This window comes from Pongo pygmaeus, chromosome 4 (genome assembly GCF_028885625.2).
Source record: "Pongo pygmaeus isolate AG05252 chromosome 4, NHGRI_mPonPyg2-v2.0_pri, whole genome shotgun sequence".
NCBI classification, from domain to species: domain Eukaryota; kingdom Metazoa; phylum Chordata; class Mammalia; order Primates; family Hominidae; genus Pongo; species Pongo pygmaeus.
In genome coordinates this window covers 87,439,993-87,462,302 of record NC_072377.2, presented here as the reverse complement: position 1 = coordinate 87,462,302, position 22,310 = coordinate 87,439,993, and the positions used below count along the sequence as shown (strand labels likewise).

At 38.9% G+C, this 22,310-nt stretch overlaps 1 pseudogene; it reads left to right on the top strand.

Annotated features, from left to right (window-relative positions):
- The first annotated feature begins 3,472 nt into the window (after positions 1–3,472).
- LOC129037006 (large ribosomal subunit protein uL13-like) lies at positions 3,473–4,160 on the top strand (annotated as a pseudogene).
- Positions 4,161–22,310: the final 18,150 nt, after the last annotated feature.

Below are 22,310 nucleotides of genomic sequence, written 5' to 3'. Positions count from 1 at the left end.
TGCCAAGGCACAGATAGCCCCTCAGCAGAGAGGAAACTTATTGGATAAAGGCATTTAAGGAAATAACTGTGTAATCATTAGCTGATCATTAAGCTAACTTATCAATGACTTCAGTGGCTTATGATAGAGAATAGAGAGTAAGTCCAAGAAGGACATTCAACAAAAAAATAAGAACAACGATGATAAGAAACAGCAACAATGATCCAGCAAATGACCAATGACAGCAACAATAATTGTGTACAGTAATTTAGTTTCCAAAGATATCAAAGTATATTATTTAAAATATTTATTTTCCAACAAAAATTACAGGACACACAAAGAAACAGAAAAGTTTGGGTGTAGTAGTACACTTCTGTAGTCTCAGCTACGTGACAGGCTGAAGCAGCAGGATTGTTTGAACTCAGGAGTTGAAGGCTGCAGAGAGCCATGATCATGCCACTACACTCTGGCCTGGGTGGCAAAGTGAGACCCTGTCAAAAAAAGAAAGAAGGAAGGAAGGAAAGAAAGGAAGGAAGGAAGGAAGGAAAGAAAGGAAGGAAGGAAGAAAAGGAAGGAATAAAGAGGAAAGTATGCCTATAAATAGAGAAAAAGCAGTCAGTAGAAACTATCCATAACAAAGCATAGATGTTAGACTTATTAGACAAAGCTTTTAAATAAGCTATTATAAAAATGCATAAAATCTAAAGGAAGCCATATCTAAGGAACTGAAAAAAAAGAACTGTAAACAATGTATCACCAAACAGAGAATATCAATAAAGAGATAGTAATTATTAAAAAGAACCAAAGATAAATTCTAGAGTTGAATAATACAACAACTAAAATTAAAAAATCATTAAAGGGACTTAACATTAGATTTGAGTTGGCAGAAGGAAGAATCAATGAACTGAAGATATGTCAATTGAGATTATTTAGTCAGAGGAACAGAAAAAAAAATGAAGAAAAATTAGTAGAGCCTCAGAGAACTGTGAAACATCATCTACCATAACCACATTTTAAGAATGGGAGTTCAAAAGAAAAAGAGAGAGAGAGAAAGGGGCAAAAGGAATATTTGAAGAAATAATGGCCAAATATTTTATGGTCATATGTTAGATTGTAAAACAAATTTGATGAGAAACGTTAATCAAAATGTCCAGGAAGTTCGGCAAACTCTAGTAGGATAAACTCAAAAATGGCCATGATAATAGTCAAACTATCAAAAAACCAAAGATAAGAGAATATTTAGAGCAACTAAAGGAAAATTAATTGTCACCTACTAGGGATTTAAAATAAGTTTAACAACTGAATTCTCATCAGGAACCACAGAGATGAGAAGTAAGATGACATAGTCAAAGGGCTGAAAGAAAAAAAACGGTCAGCCAACAATCCCATATCCCTTAAAACTGACAAGGAAATTAGGATGTCCCTAGACAAACCAGAACTGAGAGAACTGTCACCAACATTCATGTCCTGTAAGAAATAATATGCTGGGCGCAGTGCCTCACGCCTGTAATCCCAAAACTTTGGGAGGCTGAGGCGAGTGGATCACTTGAGGTCAAGAGTTCGAGACCATCCTGGCCAACATTGTGAAACCCCAACTCTACTAAAAATACAAAAAATTAGTTGGGCGTGGTGGCAGACACCTCTAATCCCAGCTACTTGGGAGGCTGAGGCAGCACTGGAAGTTGCAATGAGCCGAAATCATGCCACTGCACTCCAGCCTGAGCAACAAGAGAGAGACTCTGTCTCAAAACAAAAAAAGAAAGAAAGAAAGAAAGAAATAATAAAGGGAGTCCTTCACATAACAATGACAGGATACCAGATGGAAATTCAAATCCACATAAAAAAATAAAAAGATTAAGTAAAGGTAACTACATAAGTAAATATAAAGATAATGTGAATGTATTTTTGTTTTTAACTCTCTCCTCCTATATGAGTTAAAAGATAACTGAATAAAGCAATAATCATAAAGCTATGTTGATAAGCTTATAATTCATAAAGATGCAATTTGTATAACGTAGCGAAAAGGATTGGAGAGAGTGAATCTATTTTGGAGCAAAGTTTTTTATACTATCCAAATTAATTTGACAGGGATCTAAACTAGATTGTTTTCAGTAAAGGTGTTAATTTGTAACTCTCTAGGCAAACATTAAGGAAATAACTAAAATGACATAAAGACTCAACAAGGAAAAGAAAATGGTACACTAGAAAACATCTATTTAAAACAAAGGAAGGAAGAAATAAAAGGGTAGAGAAACAAAACTAAGACACATAGAATGCAAATAACAAAAATGGCCAGCACAAATCCTACCTTATCAGTAATTGTATTATGCACAAATAGGTTAAACACCCCAATGAAAAGGTAGAAATTAGAAGGATAGATAAATGGCCTACCTATATGGAATACCTACAGAAGCACACTTTATATTTAAATATACAAATAGATTGAAGTGAATTGATGTAAAAAATATATATACCATGCAAATGGTAACTAAAAGAGAACTGATGTGGCTATGCCAATATCAGACAAAATAGATTTTAAAACAAAATTTGTTACTAGAGAACAGGAGGGACATTTTATAATGTCAAAGAGTCAATTGATAAGAAACACATAACAATTATAAATTTATAAGCACCTAAAAACTGTGTCCCAAAATAAATGAAGCAAAACTGACAAAATTAGAGGGAGAAACAGACAATTCAACAATAAAACAGATGCAGACTTCAAGATATTACTTTCAAAGCATAGAATATCTAGCAGAAGTTCAACAAGGAAATAGAAAACTTTAATAACCATAAGCTAACCAGACCTAACAGACATCTATAAAACACTCCCCTAAGCAACGCATTCTTTTCAAATGCACATTCTCCAGAATAGACCATATGCTGGACCATGAAACAAACCCCAGAACATTTGCTGGAATTAAAATTTTAAAATCATATTTTTTTAGGCATAATAGAATTAAATTAGAAATCAATAATAATGAAATTTAAGATATTCAAAAATGTGAAAATTCAACAACACAGTACTAAATAAGCAATGGGTCACAGATGAAATCACAAGGAAAATTTCATTGAAGAGGCATAAAGAAAAACACCTACACTACAGCTTATGTGATTCAGCTAATGCAGTGCTTAGAGAGAAATTCTATGCTGTGAACACGTGTTAAAAAAATAAATCATGGGAGGCCGAGACGGGCGGATCACGAGGTCAGGAGATCGAGACCATCCCAGCTAAAACGGTGAAACCCCGTCTCTACTAAAAAATACAAAAAATTAGCCGGGCGACGTGGCGGGCGCCTGTAGTCCCAGCTACTCGGGAGGCTGAACGGCGTGAACCCAGGGGGCGGGGTCTGCAGTGAGCCGAGATCACGTCACTGCACTCCAGCTTGGGTGACAGGGAGACTCCGTCTCAAAAATAAATAAATAAATAACTAAATAACCAAGCTTTCACCTTAAGAAATTACAAAATGACTTTCCCAAGCGGCTGCCGAAGATGGCAGAGGTGCAGGTCCTGGTGCTTGATGGTTGAGGCCATCTCCTGGGCCGCCCGGCGGCCATCGTGGCTAAACAGGTACTGCTGGGCCGGAAGGCGTTGGTCGTAAGCTGCGAAGGCATCAACATTTCTGGCAGTTTCTACAGAAACAAGTTGAAGTATCTGGCTTTCCTCCACAAGCGGATGAACACCAACCCTTCCCGAGGCCCCTGCCACTTCCGGGCCCCCGCCACTTCCGGGCCCCCAGCCGCATCTTCTGGCGGACTGTGCAAGGCATGCTGCGCCACAAGACCAAGTGAGGCCAGGCTGCTCTGGACCACCTCAAGGTGTCTGACGGCATCCCACCGCCCTAGGACAAGAAAAAGCGGATGGTGGTTCTTGCTGCCCTCAAGGTCGTGCGTCTGAAGCCTACAAGAAAGTTTGCCTATCTGGGGCGCCTGGCTCACGAGGTTGGCTGGAAGTACCAGGCAGTGACAGCCACCCTGGAGGAGAAGACGAAAGAGAAAGCCGAGATCCACTACCGGAAGAAGGAACAGCTCATGAGGCTACAGAAACAGGCCGAGAAGAACGTGGAGAAGAAAACTGACAAATACACAGTGGTCCTCAAGACCCAGGGGCTTCTGGTCTGAGCCCAATAAAGACTGTTAATTCTTTGGGAGATATACCTAATGCTAGATGACGAGTTGGTGGGTGCAGCGCACCAGCATGGCACATGTATACATATGTAACTTACCTGCACGTTGCGCACATGTACCATAGAGCCTAAAGTATAATAATAATAATAATAATAATAAAAAAAAGAAAAAAACATTAAAAAAACAATAAATAAATAAATAAATAAAAGGGTTAGCTATATGGAAAACTAGAAGAACTGAATCGAGTTTCTTAGGAAACATTTATAAAATAGTCACTGCTCACCTTTTAAAATGTAATCAGGTTATTTCATAATGGTTATCTATTAGACATTGCTTCACATTATAGAACTGTAATAGTCTTTAGGCTAAGAATTCACATAATAGTTTAAAATGAACCATCAAATTCTTTCCTTTTATTAGAATAACAATGTCTACATCCTGAAGGTCATATTAAAATAGTGTTATTAGTAAAAAAAAAAAAAAAAAAAAAAAGACTGTTAATTCCTCAAAAAAAAAAAAATTACAAAAAGATCTGTAAACTCGAACTAAACAAAATAAAGAAAATAATAGAGGATAAAAATAAATGAAATAAATGATAGAAAACATTAAAGAAAATCTAGATAATCAAAAGTTATTTGAAAAGATCAACAAAATTGATCAACTGTTAGCTAGAATGACTAGTATGAAAAGGAAGAAGATTCAAACGACTAAATTCAGTATGAGAGAATATAATTACTAGCCTTACAGAAATAAAAGGAATTATGAAAGAATACTGACTAATATGGCAACAACTTAGATAATTTAAGTGGATAAATTCCTGGTAAGACAAAAATTACTGAAACTTATTCAAGAAGTAGGAGATCAGACTCAATCTATAAGTAAAGAATTTAAATGACTAATTTTAACACTTTCCACAAAGAAAATCATAAGCCTGGATGGCCTCACTGGCAAATTCCTCCAAACACGTAAAGAAGAATTAATAAAAATCAAACCCTCTTCCAAAAAATAGAAGAGGAGGAAACACTTTCAAATTCATTCTAAGGTCTGTATTATTATCATACTGAAACCACATAAAGACCTCATAAGAAAAGAAACTACATGACAATGCCTGTTATAAAGATAGGCATAAAAATTCTCAACATAATACACGCAAACTGAATCCAACAACATATAAAACGGATCTTGCACTGTGATCAAGTGGGATTTATCCTAGGAATGAAAGGTAGCCTTAACACCAAAAAGCAATTAATGTAACCTAACATATCAATAGATTAAACAAAGAAACTATATGATCATTTCAATCAATTCAGAAAAATCATTTGACAAATTCCAATGCCCTTTTTATATAAAACAAACTCTCAACATGATAAAAGAAACACTCAAAAAACTAGGAATAGAAGGGAACTTCCTCAATCCGATAAAGAGCATCTACAGAAATCCCAAAGCTAACCTCAGATTTAATGGTGAAAGACTAAAAAATTTCCCCTTAAGTTCAGGAAGAAGACAAGTATGTCCACTCTTGTCACCTCTACTCAACATTGTACTAGAGGGTCTAGTCAGGGAAATTAGGCAAGGAAAAGAAATAAGACACATTCAAATTGGAAAGGAAAAAGTATAACTATCTCGACTAGCAGATGGCATAATATTGTATTTAAAGAACAGTTGCCAAGCTCATTCTTGTTGTTGGCATAATATAGTTCCTGGCAGTTGTAGAGAGGTTCCTGTTTTCTTGCAGGATTTCATCCAGAGGCTGTTTTTACCTTCTAGAGGCCTCCCTCATTTCTTGCCGTGGGGCCCCTTCCGTTTTCAAGGCAACAACAGCACATCAGATCTTTTTCATGCTTTGAATTTCTTGACTTCCTCTTCCATGACAAGCTGGGAGAAACCTTCTGCTTCAAAAAAGGCTCATGTGATTAGGTCAGGCCTAACAAGGTAATTTCTCAATTTTAAGGTCAACTGATTTGGAACTGTAATAACATCTGCAAAATTCCTTCACAGCATGGAAGGAATTTTAGACCATGAGACAAACCCCAGTACATTTGCTGGAACTGAAATGTACGGCAGTACCTAGATTCATGGTTGCTTGACTAACTGGGAGAAGGTATGTGTACGCCAAGGACCAGGAATCTGAGGAGGTGACCATCTTAAAATTCTTCCTGGCACATTACACTTTCAACAAACTGTCTAAAGTGTTAGAGCATTTGTAAATGTGTGTTTGAAAAATTTATCAGTACAAGAACAGAGAAAATGAATGCCAAGCTGCATCGTGGATATGCAAAGATGATCATTGCTATAGTACAGTACATAATGTGTAATGTTAGAGTATGGTACAAACAGAAGGTGGCTAGAATATAGTGTGAAGTGGAAAACAAGTGAAGGAGCACAGAAAGGTAAAGACCAGACTTTTATGCCATATTAAAGAGAGTAAGCTTTATTCTGCTGGCAATGGGCAGCCGAGAAACAACACAGATCATTTCCTTGTACACAGATTACTCTGATAAGAAGAATCCACCTGGTGCGGCGGCTCACACCTGTAATCCCAGCACTTTAGGAAGCCTGGGGGGGGGGGGGGATCACGAGGTCAGGAGTTCGAGACCAGCCTGGCCAATATGGTGAAACCCCATCTCACTAAAAATACAAAATTAGCTGGGTGTGGTGTTGTATGCCTGTAGTTCCAGCTACTCAGGAGGCTGATGTGGAAGAATTGCTTGAACCCGGGAGGCAGAGTTTGTAGTGAGCCAAGATCGTACCACTGCACTCCAGCCTGGGCCACAGAGTGAGACTCCGTCTCAAAAAAAAAAAAAAAAAGAGTAAGGAAGAATGGATGCTGAAGCCTGGCTGCCTGGGTTTACATCATGCCTCTGTTCATTACTAGCTCTGTGATCTTAAGTAACGAGTAGTTACTTAACCTCTCTGCACCACAAAGTCTTATCTATAAAAAGCATATAATAAGATTACCTACTTTATGGGGTTGTCTTGGGGATTAAATGAGTTTATAAGTAAAGCGCTTAGAACAGAGGCCCATATAGAAATGCTACTTAAGGGTCTGCTATCATCATCATCATTGAAAGAGTAAGACTGGAAAATTGAGAGCATTTAGAAAGCTTTTGAAATAATAAATACATGATGAAGGCAACAGCAGTAAAGACTGTAGCACCTAGCACAGATTGAGAAATACTAGGAAATAAATTTGACTGGACTTCGATATGGGGATGATGCAACAGCAGTTGAAAATGATTCTTAGGCTTTCTGGTTGAAGTGAGTGGGCAGATGGTGATTTCATAAGCCAAAGCAGAAAAAAAGAAGAGCACATTTGTGATGGCGGTGGTTTGGGTGAAGATGTCCTCCTTGGACATATGGTCAGATAGATGTCTGAAAATATGGCTGAAATCTGGAGATCCAGCTTTAGGAGTGATTGACATATAGATGGTAGATAAATGAGATCATCCAAAAAAAGTATGGAAAAAGCAAAGAGAAACAGACCAAGGATCAAACCTTAGAAAGCATTAAAGGGATGGCAGAAGAGGGAAAACCTGCAAAAGAGACGAAGAAACAGCAGTCAGAGATTTATAACAAGGAGAGAATATCCTCATGAAAGCAAATAGAATAAATAATTTTAAAAACATATAATGTGATCCTTAGTACCAAAGCCTACAAATATGGACTGAAGAGTACCCATTGGTTTAGAGTTGACACTATAGACGCCATTAATATCCCCCATGAGAACAGTAAAGTGGATGAGGCAGCAGCCAGGCTGCAGTGGCTGAACATTAAAAGGGTACTGCTGAATGAAAGAAGCTACTGTAAGATTCTAGAGCAATATCTGGGAACGGTGATAGAGTTTGGACCAAAAAACATAAAAAGAAAGAGGTCTGTCTTAATGTGCAAGAAGGAAGCTCAAACGCTGGGTATTTAGTTCTGCCCAGCATAGCTTGTCTGTTAAGTAAATTATCTGGCATGTAGTACTTAAAATTCTCCACAATTATAGTTCAAAGAATTTCTCTAATAACTTAGCGTTAACTTCATGTGAAACATAAACTACTTATGATTCAAATCTTCTAGGAGAGAAATAGCCTCAATAAAATGTCACTTTTGTTATAGATCAAAGGTTTCCTTTTATAACATATTTATGCCAGTGAGACAGATATCTCTTACTGCAATTGGGAGCCCTCAGGGATTTTGCTTTTGTATAATTACCCATAGTTTAACACCTAGAAGGGTGTTAAACTGGTGTCTCCAAAGACATCTTAAGAATTTCTGGGTCATCATTAACTCTAAGATCATTCCTGCTTGATCAAGCTTTTGGGGAGGAAAGGGGTGTTTCCCTGATGAATAACGGCTGACATTTATTGAGCAGTTTGTCAACATGGTATGGGTTATGCTCTCTTCATGCATTAGTTCATTTAACCCTCACATAACCCAGCAGTCAGGAGCCATTATTGACTTCATTTTTATAACGGATTACATTTCAATTTAGAGAGGTTAAATAACCTGCCTGAGGATACAACTAGGGATGGGGAGTGCCCAGGTTTGAATAGAAATAGCCACAATCTGTACACTATGGTTTGTTCACCCTGGATTCTCCTCCACATGCACACCATTTATCCATTCAGTGGAGGAAATGTTTGGTTAAGAAAACAAACAGATGGTGATGGTCAAAGGGTACAAAGTTTCAGTTACACTGGATAAATAAGTTCTGGAGAACTACAATAGAGCAAATGCCTATAGCTAACAATATTGCATTGTAAGTACTTAAAAGTTGCTAAGGGGGTAAATCTTAATAAAAATAACAGAAATTGACTCAAGTTCTAAATGACTCAAGAGCCTGAATACTTATTATGGGAATAACTCAAGTCTATTATTTTATTTTCTTCTTTCCTGGTTGTGCCTTCTAGCCACTGCAGAACACATTTTCACCTTTGCCAAAGAGGAAACGGAAAATAGAAAAGGTGAACTCAAAATAAGGAAGTCAACTGTAAGTAAAATTATGAAACAAGTGAAATCTGTGCCACTCCCAGCTCCATTTTCCTTTGCTTCCTGGCTTAGGTAAATGAGCAGATGGTGATCCCATAAGCCAAAGCATCTCTTCTGATAAGGTCTCATTGCTTTGGCGGCCTTTGGGTTGCTAAGCAACTCTCCTTCCTCAACCCTATGTCTGTCCCACACATCACTGCTCATCAAATTCTAGCCCTGTCATCATATTCATTCTATAATCAAAAAACATAGAATATATTAATTTTCCATGTTCCATGGGATCTTCTGTATTTCAGGGATGTTTCCTTTTTTCTTTTCTTTTTCTTAAACTTTGCACATTTATTCTAATCACTGATACTGTTTATTACCCTACTCTCTTACTCTCCCTAAAAAAGTACCTCCTAATCCTTACCTGAAGCTAAACAAATCTTCTTACAGGTTTATAAGTTTTTTCTCTTTCAAATAGACCATCCTGGCTAACATGGTGAAACCCCTTCTCTAGTAAAAATACAAAAAATTAGCCGGGAATGGTGGCAGGCGCCTGTAATCCCAGCTACTCGGGAGGCTGAGGCAGGAGAATTGCTTGAACCCGAGAGGCGGAGGTTGCAGTGAGCCGAGATCGCGCCACGGCACTCTAGCCTGGGCAACAGAGTGAGACTCCGTCTCAGTAAAACAAAACAAAACACACACACAAAAAACTCTGCCTATTCAACAAAAATAATAGCACATTGTACGTTATTTTACTAATGAAAAGGTTATCTTTCATATGGTAACCCCTAATTGCAAGTACTGCCCCATAAAGGGTAAGTCATTTTCTTTTTACAACTACCAAAATAAGTACTCTTAAAATGCTCCCCTACCCCCGAGTCACATTTAACAACAACAACAACAAAACAGCTCCAGTGATGGGCGTTTAAAATACTGTGGTAGCTAGGTGGGAGCTATTTTTGAACAGGCAGATCTCTTTCGGTTCCTCAAATTATACACTAATGTTGCCTCCTATTCTGTTTATAAGTAGGATCATCCCAGTACAAACTAACTGAATACAATTTCTTATTAATAGATTTGAAAGGATATTTGTGAGAAGTGTGGAGAAAATGAAAACTCTTCTTTCTCAAGTTTCAATGCCATTCAAAGTTTCAATTAAGGATATTCTGGACAGAAATTCAATTTTAATGATGGAGTTTTACCTTTTAGATTATTTTTGGACTTTTAAAGTAAAACTTTATTTTTTAAACAATTGCCAAATATTGTCAACAACTTATCATGCCTCAAGCACCAAAGACAAAGCAGTGAATTAAAATGGATTTACTAGCTTAAGCTCTACCAGAGAAGACAAATATCAAAGCAACAGTAAAAATATGCCATGCACAGTGGCTCACGCCTGTAATCTCAACACTTTGGGAAGCTGAGGTGGGCAGATCACTTGAGGCCAGGAGTTCTATACCAGCCTTGCCAACATGGCAAAACGCCATCTCTACTAAAAATACAAAAATTAGCCAGGTGTAGTGGCGCACGCCTGTAATCCCAGCTACTGGGAAGCTGAGGTACAAGAATCATTTGAACCTGGGAGGCGGAGGTTGCAGTGAGCTGAGATCGTGCCACTGCACTCCAGCCTGGGCAACAGAGCAAGACTCTGTCTCAAAAAAAAAAAAAAGAAAGAAATATATCTTCAGTTTTTCTGTCATATACTCCCTAAACATTTTGAACTTCTTGACATTGTATTTGTATTCATTCCTTTTTTCTTTTTTTTTTTTTTTTTTTTTGAGATAGAGTCTTGCTCTGTTGCCCAGGCTGGAGTGCAGTGGTGCGATCTTGACTCACTGCAACCTCCACCTCCCAGGTTCAAGCGATTCTTCTGCCTCAGCCTCCCAAGTAGCTGGGACTACAGGCATACACCACCACACCCAGCTAATTTTTTTTATTTTTAGTAGAGATAGGGTTTCACCATATTCGTCAGGCTGGTCTCGAACTCCTGACCTGGTGATCCACCCACTTCGTCCTCCCAAAGTGCTGGGATTACAGGCATGAGCCATCACGCCAGGCCAAAGCTATATTTCTTAAGAGGAAAAATTTAGTTATCATTACCTCAAAATCTATTACAGTTTCCACAGTGTATTATTTCTCATATGAAAAATACTATAAGAAAATAACGGAGTAAAAGATAATTGAGGATCTTTTCTGGTTCTTGTTTATCCCTAACTGTACTCCTAATTATAAAAAAAGTGACTAGAATGAGGTAGGTAGTGATCTTATATATTACAAATATAATAGCTTAATTCAGTTTAAAATATAATTTTGTAGAGACTGAAATTCAGAGACAGCATAAGCAAAAGTTTTTTACTATCTTGATAGGTTAAGTGGATGATTTTTCCCAAAAGCTAGTTCTTTAGTGCAAATAAAACCAGAAATGATTACACTTCTTTTTGCCTATGTGCTGGTAAGCACTTCTTAGGAGGACAGAATCAAATGATGTCTGAGAAAAATAAAAAGAAAAATTTATCTGGCAAGGCAATTAGGATTCTAAAATTACTGCCCCATTGTAACTTTTCCTAGCATCTATGATTCATGGATATAAAACTTTCCTTGAAAGGACATGTGTTGTATTGAAAAGGAAGATATAAAGACTTCTATAGTGAATGATTTTACCAATATATAAAAGAATACACACACACACACGTTTCAAGTTTAATTATTAACTTTGTCTCCAATGCATGACAAAGAATGAATAAAGCAAATAAGCCCATAATTTTTTATGAATATTTTGATACAGGAATATAAGCTAAATTGACTTAAAACATTAAGAGATTATTGTTTATTTTATTGATCCATTAATTGTGGCTACCCAATTCATGGTTTGAGGTAAAATTAACTTTCATTTTGGAATGGAAACAACAAAAACCTTACCCAAAACAGTCCTCTCATCAAAACATTAAACAGAAACAAAGCTTTAGTCTATCAAAGGATCAGGTATATACTCCTAATGCACCAAATTATTTTATTTATACCCTCTCTTTCTGCTGGCTATATAGAAGCTAGGGAATATATTAAAATATATTTTTAATGAAATAGCATGTATTAAAAGCTCAAAATTTGTGCTTTTCTGTGTTTTCTTAGTGGTTGTTAAGACTATGAATGTTCGTTTGGGATGAGATATCATGGAAGCTTACTACTAGCTTCTTAAATTATCCGGTGGCATTAAAAGTGAAAACTCAGTAAGGCAATGGACACATTTAGGGTTTTTTTAATATAAGATACTCCAGTTGAGGGAAGGGGCTTCTAAATTCTCTGTACACTAATAATAATATCCAAATGATAAATATACTCAAATAACACTAAACCTAATAGCTGCAAGAAGATCCACGGTCATCAAACCATAATACAGAAGTTTCGAGTATATTTTTTACTCTGCAAATATTTGTCTATCATTTTATAATTTTAGATATACAGAAATGAAGCAGAGTGACTGTCTATGAAATTGGAGTACAACATTCCATTCAGCAGAGGCCTATTTACTTAAGTAAGTTTTATGCGTAGTAATTTAGGTAATCAAAAAATGTATTTTAGGAGTTGCCAGAGCCTGATGAACAACTATATTCAATCAAGTTGATCTAAAGGTAGTTTCTCCTGCCTCCAAACAACTTAATTAATTCAAAGAGCAAAGAATGCTATTCTCAGATCAAATATAGTAAAGCAGTGTAGATTTTAATATCTAGGTCACAAAATCAAATACACATCTTGGGTTTTTTGAGCTCAGCTCTCCAGAAAGCCTTGTCAAAAAAGTTTTTGATAAAGGAAATGCTATATTCAGAGCTAAGACAGAATGAAATAGCCTTATGGGCATGTGGAAGTAGACTCCCGCAAAGGGGAGGAAGGGTCAGGGAAGGCAACCAAGATGCTACTACAAAAGAGTGAGATTCAAGTAAGAACAGAATATTTAAAATGAAAAAAAAAAAAGAAGACACAGGTGTGAGAAACATTCTAGATATCCTTCTGGAGACAGGATTCTGGCACAGCAATTCCTAAGTAATAGGATAGGTTAAGCATTTGCATGGTGAAGCATGAAGATGTTGAAAGGAGAAATTAAGAGGAAAGAAGGAAGGACTAAAGGTCATAAAATGAGTCAAGTTGAGTCCCAAATCAAAACATATAGTGATTTCTTGTAGAAGATAAACCTGACTTTTTAATGATCGCCATTCTCGGGTTGCTGGAGAGGATATGGAGAAATAGGAACAGTTTTACACTATTGGTGGGACTGTAAACTACTTCAACCATTGTGGAAGACAGTGTGGCGATTTCTAAGGGATCTAGAACTAGAAATACCATTTGACCCAGCCATCCCATTACTGGGTATATACCCAAAGGAATATAAATCATGCTGCTATAAAGACACATGCACACGTATGTTTATTGTGGCACTACTCACAATAGCAAAAACTTGGAACCAACCCAAATGTCCAACAATGATAGACTGGATTAAGAAAATATGGCACATATACACCATGGAATACTAGGCAGCCATAGAAAATGATGAGCTCATGTCCTTTGTAGGGACATAGATGAAGCTGGAAACCATCATTCTCAGCAAACTATCGCAAGGACAAAAAACCAAACACCACATGTTCTCACTCATAGGTGGGGATTGAACAATGAGAACACATGGACACAGGAAGGGGAACATCACACACTGGGGCCCATTGTGGGGTGGGGGGTTGGGGGAGGGGGGAGGGATAGCATTAGGAGACATACCTAATGTAAATGACAAGTTAATGGGTGCAGCACACCAACATGGCACATGTATACATGTGTAACAAACCTGCATGTTGTGCACATGTACCCTAGAACGTAAAGTATTTATATATATATATATATATATATATATATATATATATATATATATATGATAAACCTGGACATCTGACTTGAAGTCACTTCCCAATTTTTTCATGCTAACATATATACTCTATGGTTTTAACATGATTCAGCTCGACAAATTTGTTTCTACCCCTACTTGAATAAAGCACTGTGCTTGGGATGAGTTGGGAAGCAGTGTTGGAAGATCTAAGAATGAATTAGATATGAACAAGCAATATGCTCCTAGTATAATGAAAGAGACCAATAAATACCTAGCTAATCAATTGAACTATACTAAGTTCCATAATCTAGATATAATGATCGCTTAGGTAAAAGAATTAACTCCTAGCTACATTCTAGAAGACACACATCAACTGAAACTGCATTCTAAGTTTTCCAACATGAAGTAATGGGTGGCTGGGAAACTTCATAGACCTGTCAGGATACCAGAGTGACTTTGGAACAATTCTTTAATCTCACTAGACTCAGTTACTTTATTAATCCTTTCTCATGCTGCTAACAAAGACATACCCAAGACTGGGTAATTTATAAAGGAATAAGGTTTGATTGACTCACAGTTTCACATGGCTGGGGAGGCCTCACAATCATGGTGGAAGGATAATGAGAAGCAAAGTGACATCTTACATTGTGGCAGGCAAGAGAGCATATGCAGGGGACTTCCCCCTCATAAAACCATCAGATCTCATGAGACTTATTCACTACTGCAAGAACAGTATGGGGGAAACCACTCCCTTGATTCAATTATCTCTACCTGGTCCTACCCTTGACACATGGGAATTATTACAATTCAAGGTGAAATTTGGATGGGGACAGAGCCAAACTATATCATTCCTCCCCTGGCCCTTTTCAAATCTCATGTCCTCACATTTCAAAACAAATCATGCTGTCTCAACAGTCCCCCAAAGTCTTAACTCATTTCAGCATTAGCTCAAAAGTCCACAGTCCAAAGTCTCATCTGAGACAAGCAAATCCCTTCCACCTAGAAGCCTGTAAAATCAAAAGCAAGTTAGTTACTTCCTAGATACAACACGGGTACAGGCATTGGGTAAATACACCCATTCCAAATGGGAGAAATTGCCCAAAATGAAGGAGTTACAGGCCTCATGCAAGTCTGAAATCCAGGGGGGCAGCCAAATCTTAAAGCTCTGAAATGATCTCCTTTGACTCCATGTCCCACATGCAGGTCACACTGATGCAAGAGGTGGGATCCCATGGCCTTGGGCAGCTCTGTCCCTATGGCTTTGCAGGGTATAGCCTCTGTCCTGGCTGCTTTCATGGGCTAATGTTGAATGTCTGCGGGTTTTCTAGGTCCACAGTGAAAGCCATCAGTAGATCTACCATTCTGGGGTCTGGAGGTCAAAAGCCATCTTCTCACAGCTCCACTAGGCAGTGCACCAATGGCGACTCTGTGGGGGTGCTCCAATTCCACATTTCCCTTCTGCACTGCCTTAGCAGAGGTTCTCCATGAGGGCCCCGCCCCTGCAGCAAAATACTACCTGGACATCCAGGTGTTTCCATACGTTCTCTGAAATCTAGGTGGAGGTTCCCAAACCTGAATTATTGACTTCCGTGCACCCACAGGCTCAATACCACATGGTAGCTGCCAAGACTTGGGGCTTGCACCCTCTGAAGCCAAAGCCTGAGCTGTACCTTGGCCCCTTTTAGCCACAGTTGGAGCTGCTGGAAAGCAGGGAACCAAGTCCCTAGGCTGCACACAGAAGGGGCGGCCTAGATCTGGCCCAGGAAACTATTTTTTTCCCTCCTAGGCCTGTGATACAAGGGGCTGCCTTGAAGGTCTCTGACGTGCTCTGGAGACATTTTCCCCATTGTCTTGGAGATCAACATTAGGCTCCTTGTTACCTATGCAAATTTCTTCAGCAGGCATGAATTTCTCCCCAGAAAATGGGTTTTTCTTTTCTATTGCATCACCAGGCTGCAAATTTCCCAAACTTTTATGTTCTGCTTCCTCTTCAATGCTTTGCCACTTAGAAATATTTTCCGCTAGATACCCTGAATTATCTCTCTCAAGTTCAAAGTTCCACAGATCTCTCAGTTCCACAGACTGGAGCAAAATGCTGCCGGTCTCTTTGCATAGCAAGAGTGACCTTTACTCCAGTTCCCAACAAGTTCCTCATCTCCATCTGAGACCACCTCAGCCTGGACTTCATCATTCATTTCACTATCAGCATTTTGGTCAAAGTCATTCAATAAGTCTCTAGGAAGTTCCAAACTTTCCCACATCTTCCTGTCTTCCAAGTCCTCCAAGTCTCTAGGAAGTCCCAAACTTTCCCACATTTTCCTTCTTCTAAGCCCTCCAAACTCTTCCAACCTCTGCCTGCTACCCAGTTCCAAAGTCACTTCTACATTTTCAGGTATCTTTAGAGCACTGTCCCACTCTACTGGTACCAATTTACTGTATTAGTCTGTTCTCATGCTGCTCATAAAGACATACCTGAGACTGGGTAATTTATAAAGGAAAGAGGTTTAATTGACTCACAGTTCCATATGGCTAGAGAGGCCTCACACTCATGGCAGAAGGAGAATAACAAGGAAAGTCACATCTTACATGGTGGCAGGCAAGAGAGCTTGTGCAGGGGAACTCCCATTTATATAACCATCAGATTGGGGGTGGGGCCAAGATGGCTGACTATAAGCCGCAGTGATGGCAGGCTCCCATTGAAGAAAACCATAATAAGCATGTGAATCCTTCACCGGCAACCAAGGTATCCAGGTTCTTTCATCAAAATTGACTAGGAGGCTGGCATGATCCACGGAGAGAAGGAAGAGCAGTGTGGTGTAGCGGCCCACCTGAGAGCCACACGGGGGAGGGGAACCCCCTATGCCAGCCAAGGGAGGTGGTGAGTGAGCACACTACCCAACCAGGGAAACTGTGCTTTTTCCACAGAACTGTGCAACCCACAGATCAGAAGATCCCACTCGTGAACCTACACCACTGGGGCCTAGTGTCCCAACCCCAGAATGCACAGATTCTTACAGCCTCTCCTTAAGCCTACTGAACACTCTGGGGAGGCGCCACCAGCACAGGCTGCGGCTAGCTGCTGTCTAAGCCCTTTGAGCTCCTTGTGGGAGGGGCACCAGCCAGCACTGGGACTCACAGCTACCTAACATGCTAAGCTCCCTGGGCAGGGGAAGGGTGGCACCCATTTCTATAGCTCCAGGCTGTGCTTTTCCCCTGCTTGGAGCCAGGGAGACTGAATGGCTTGGTCCTAAGTCTTGTCCCCACAGCCCAATACACCAGCAGTGGCAGTCTGCAGCCACAGTGCCTCTTCAGGCCCAACACCAGCCCATCCCTCCTCAGTGGATGGGGCTTCCCTGCAGGATCTCCAATAACTCCAGCCAGAGACTCAGGGACAGAATTCGGATCTCCCTGGGCCTGAGCCCCTAGGGGGAGGAGAGGCCACAGTCTCTACAGACCAGCAGACTTAGCCACTCTTCATAGTTCTGAGGAATCTGGGAAGCCCAGAGGAGTGGGTTTCCTCCAGCAAAACACACCTTCTCCACCAAGGGACAAAGTGCTTTTTTAAATGGGTCCTGCTCCGTGTGCCACCCATCTGGGTGAGACCCTCCAACTGGGGTTGTCAGACACCTTATACAGAAGCAATCCTACTGGCATCACGTTGGTGCCCCTCGAGGTCAGAGGTCCCATAAGAAGGAGCAGACACCCATCTTTGCTGCTCTCCAGCCTCCCTGAGTAACATCTCCAGGCACAGAGCGAGGTCAGTCAGAATGGCAATTATTAAAAAGTCAGGAAACAATAAATGCTAGCAATGCTGTGGAGAAATAAGAACACTTTTACATTGTTGGTGGGAGTGTAAATTAGTTCAACCATTGTGGAAGACAGTGTGGCAATTCCTCAAGGATCTAGAACCAGAAACACCATTTGACCCAGCAATCCCATTACTAGGTATATAACCAAAGGAGTATAAATCATTCTACTATAAAGACACATGCACAGGCATGTTTATTGCAGCACTATTTACATATTTTTTGCAGCAAAGACATGGAACCAACCCAAATGCCAATCAATGATAGACTGGATGAAGAAAATGTGGTACATATACAGCGTGGAATACTATGCAGCCATAAAAAGGAATGAGATCATGTCCTTTGCAGAGTCATGGATGAAGCTGGAAGCCATCATCCTCAGCAAATTAACACAGGAACAGAAAACCAAACACCACATGTTCTCACTCATAAGTGGGAGCTGAACATGAAGAACACATGAACACAGAGAGGGGAACAACACACACCAGGGCCTGTTGGGGGTAGGGTAGGGGGCGAGGGGAGGGAACTTAGAGGACAGGTCAGTGGGGGCAGCAGACCACCATGGCACATGTATACCTGTGTAGCAAACCTGCGTGTTCTGCACATATATCCCGTTTTTATTTTTAGAAGAAATAAAGAAAAAAATAAAAAATAAAACCATCAGATCTCATGAGACTTATTCACTACCACAAGAATAGCTATTTATCAAAATACTAAGCATTTACTTAGATCATTTTAACTTTTTTTAAATTTTTGTTTATTCATTTATTTATTTTTGATACAGAGTCTCACTCTGTCACCAGGCAGGAGTGCAGTGGCATGCTCAGCTCACTGCAACCTCCGCCTCCTAGGTTCAAGCGATTCTCCTGCCTTAGCCCCTCAAGTAGCTGGGATTACAGGCTCCTGCCACCACACCCAGCTAATTTTTGTATTTTAGTGGAGATGAGGTTTCACCATGTTGGCTAGGCCAATCGCCAACTTCTGACCTCAAGTGATTTGCCCACCTCGGCCTCCCAAATTGCTGGGATTACGGGTGTGAGCCACTGGGCCTGGCAACTTATTTTTGATTCTAAAAAAATTATCCTTCTTTTTATTTGTTAGGAAAGAGATGAGGGGAGATAAGGAGAGCTTAGAGTAGAGGACATCAATAGGGAAAAACTTCATAAAGATCACAGATTCTAAAGTTACCAACAATTGTTTTCCTGAATGAGCTGAGAGACAGTCACTCCAACTTTGCATCATTTCAGTAGTTTTCATGTACCCAAATTACCTGCTTTAAACTTACAAGAGATTCAGCATTCTCTAGCTGACATTTAGGTCAGTGTTAGGGAAGAATTACTGTGTATTCAGCCATGAGGGTAGCGGTCATTAGGCACGAATGGAGAAATACTTCCTCTTCTTTTCTTCTGTTGCTCTTAGAGTCTTCCTTCCAGCTCAGCCTTTCATGTCTTAATTTAGCTATATGTTGGAACAGCTAGATCGTGGGAAAAAAAAAGAAAAACACACAGATTTCCAATTTACAGTATAAGCAATTGGCTGGACAAGTCTGTGAAACGAACTGTTCAAGATAAATGTGTGTAAGGCTATTTCTACATCCACTATTGAAAGGCTCCTTCCAAAGTCCTTCTACTTTGTCAGTACTTAAAATAAACCAAAAGTGAGCCTTCTGGTGACCTCAGTGCAAGAAAGATACACATATATGTACGTATATAGAGATGTAGATATGTACCTTAGCTATTCTTTTAAAAAAAACTACGTAGCCGCTGCCTAAAACTTGGATATAAAGAGAGAATTGTGTATTTATGGAGATCTTCAGAAAAATTAGATATTACCTATAAAGTTTAGCATAGACTTATATGTGAAATGTCAAAACCTTCTAGATATTTTTTCCAAACCACTTAATTCAAAGTTTATTAAGAGGTATGTTCTTTTAAGTATTTATGTTAATATTTTCTTCTAGTAGAACTGTTCATAAACTTGGAACTTTACTAATGTCTCCCTTTCAAAATTCTTCGTCACAGACTTCTGATACATATATATCTGTCTTTCTCTCTGCCTTTCTAACAACTCTGGACTATTTTCTATTACTTCCAAATAATCAAAGCCCTATCCTTCAGGCTTTCTGAGCAGTCTTGCCCTATGTCAACCTTGATGCATTAGCTAATTCGCCCATTTTACCGTAAGAAGATCTATATATAAATCACTCTAGCCCAATTAGACTTGGTAAACTTTTCTCTGAAGTTTATAAGAAAAAAGAGCAAAAAGAAAATGCAATGAGGACTAAATTTACTGATAGTTAGAACTAGTTTAAATTTAGAAGAACTTTATAAATATAAGTGAAAAAAGTCAATATTCAAGTGGCTGATATTGTAATCCTAAGACAATAACCCAATTTTGTTGCTAACCTCAACCTAGCTTTTTAAAAGAATAAACATTTTACTTTTGTTGATTAACATTTATACAATCATATTTATCAGCCAAGCATGGAAGAAAAATATGCATTATATTTCTTTTAATTCTATGTGATCAATAACAATAATAAAATTATTAATCACCTTTTGATGATTTATTATTTATTCCTTTGGCTGTTAGATGCAAAACACTCTGAACTAGTTTGTTCAATAACTAGCTTTCTTCATTTATTTTTCTTTTCTCTCCTGAATATAAAGAATCTTATTATCATCTTCAAAGATAGGAATAAACATTTTTTGATCAGCTTTTAACCACAAGGCTGTGTGCTACAAACTGCAGATGTAAAGACATAATATCTGCCCTCAGAGACTTTATGATGCACCCGATAAAATAACTAAATACATGAAAATACAAGGCAGTATAAAAGTAGCAAATGGTGTTCTAGATAGTAATGTGAAATTGTGAGGGAGAAAGAAGTTTCTTTTCTTTTTTTTTTTTTTGAGACGGAGTCTCACACTGTTGCCTGGGCTGGAGTGCAATGGTGCGATCTCGGCTTACTGCAACCTCCACCTCCCAGGTTCAAGCGATTCTCCTGCCTCAGCCTCCCAAGTAGCTGGGATTACAGGCACCTGCCACCATGCCCAGCTAATTTATTTTTATTTTTATTTCTAGTAGAGACAGGGTTTCACTATGTTGGTCAGGCTGTTCTCGAATGCTTGACTTTGTGATCCACCCACCTTGGCCTCCCAAAGTGCTGGGATTACAGGCTTGAGCCACCATGCCCAGCCAAGAAGTTTCTTAATATTAGGACAATCAAAGACAGCATGACATAAGCAAGTGGATTAGAAAAAAGATGCTTCTGTGAGATAACCTGTGTATTCACTGGCTCAATTTAGCCCTTCTACATTGTAGACATATGTGAGGACATCATATTGTACACTACAAATAAGTACAATTTTTATCCACTAAAAAATAGATGTTTAAAATAAAAAACCTTTAGAAAGAAATGCACAATTAATATAGATTCAAATATTTAATACTCTATCTTATTCAAAGGTTGAATCTTATTCAAAGGTTGAATCTCCTGCAACATGAAGTGGGTTTCATGGCAATCTTATAGGTGCTTAATACTTGTAAAGACAATAGTTCTTTCCTATCCAAAGGTCTCACTGGTGAAAGTAATCAGGAAGAGCAATAAACCAGCAATGGCTGAATGGAAAATAACTTATGAAACACTAGTTCAGAAATCACAGAAAGTCATTTCACAAAACATAAAAATGCATAGACCAAAGCCACCATTAGCTCTTCTAAATCAGCCAGTAACTGACTCTATGACACAATCCAACCAAGGGAGGAGACAAGATAAAGACTCAGGCTGCGCACAGTGGCTCACGCCTGTAATCCCAGCACTTTGGGAGGCTGAGGCAGGAGTTCAAGACCAGCCTGACTAACATGGTGAAACTCTGTCTCTACTAAAAATACAAAAATTAACTGGGCATGGTGATGCACGACTGTAATCCCAGCTGCTTAGGAGGGTGAGGCAGGAGAATTACCTGAACCGGTAGGCAGAGGTTGCAGTGAGCCGAGATTGCGCCACTGCATTCCAGCCTGGGCGACAGAGCGAGACTCCTTCTCAAAAAAAAAAAATAAATAAATAAGATAAGATAAGATAAAGACTTGGGCAGGAATGGGGAAAGATAGGTAAACGTGTTTTTAAAAAAACTACATGAGTTTTCAGGAATGAATACATATGGTGATGAAGGAAAAACGTTTATGTAAATTTTAGAAATTCCTTCAGTTAAATTGTATACTTCTTAAAATAGAAATAGTACTAAGCAAGACCAAGAGATTGAAGATTACTGTGGCATCACTAAGAACAAGGAGACTGTCCAAAGGAAGACAGTTATGCCCAACATTTACTAAAAGTGGGCCATTTCTAATTCTGAATCCTCAAAATGCAAGAGCCAAAGAGGTTGCCAAATTCTCAGGATTCTTCCTAACACAAATATAATTTGCCCCACTGACAGCATGAATTTTAAAATTTAGATCCTAAGACATTTCAAATTTCATCGAAGTTTAAAATGTGCCAGTCTGAATAGTCACCACTGAGAAAGCTCTTCAGATTCTGTGACTACAGTTTATCCTAAGCACTTTTT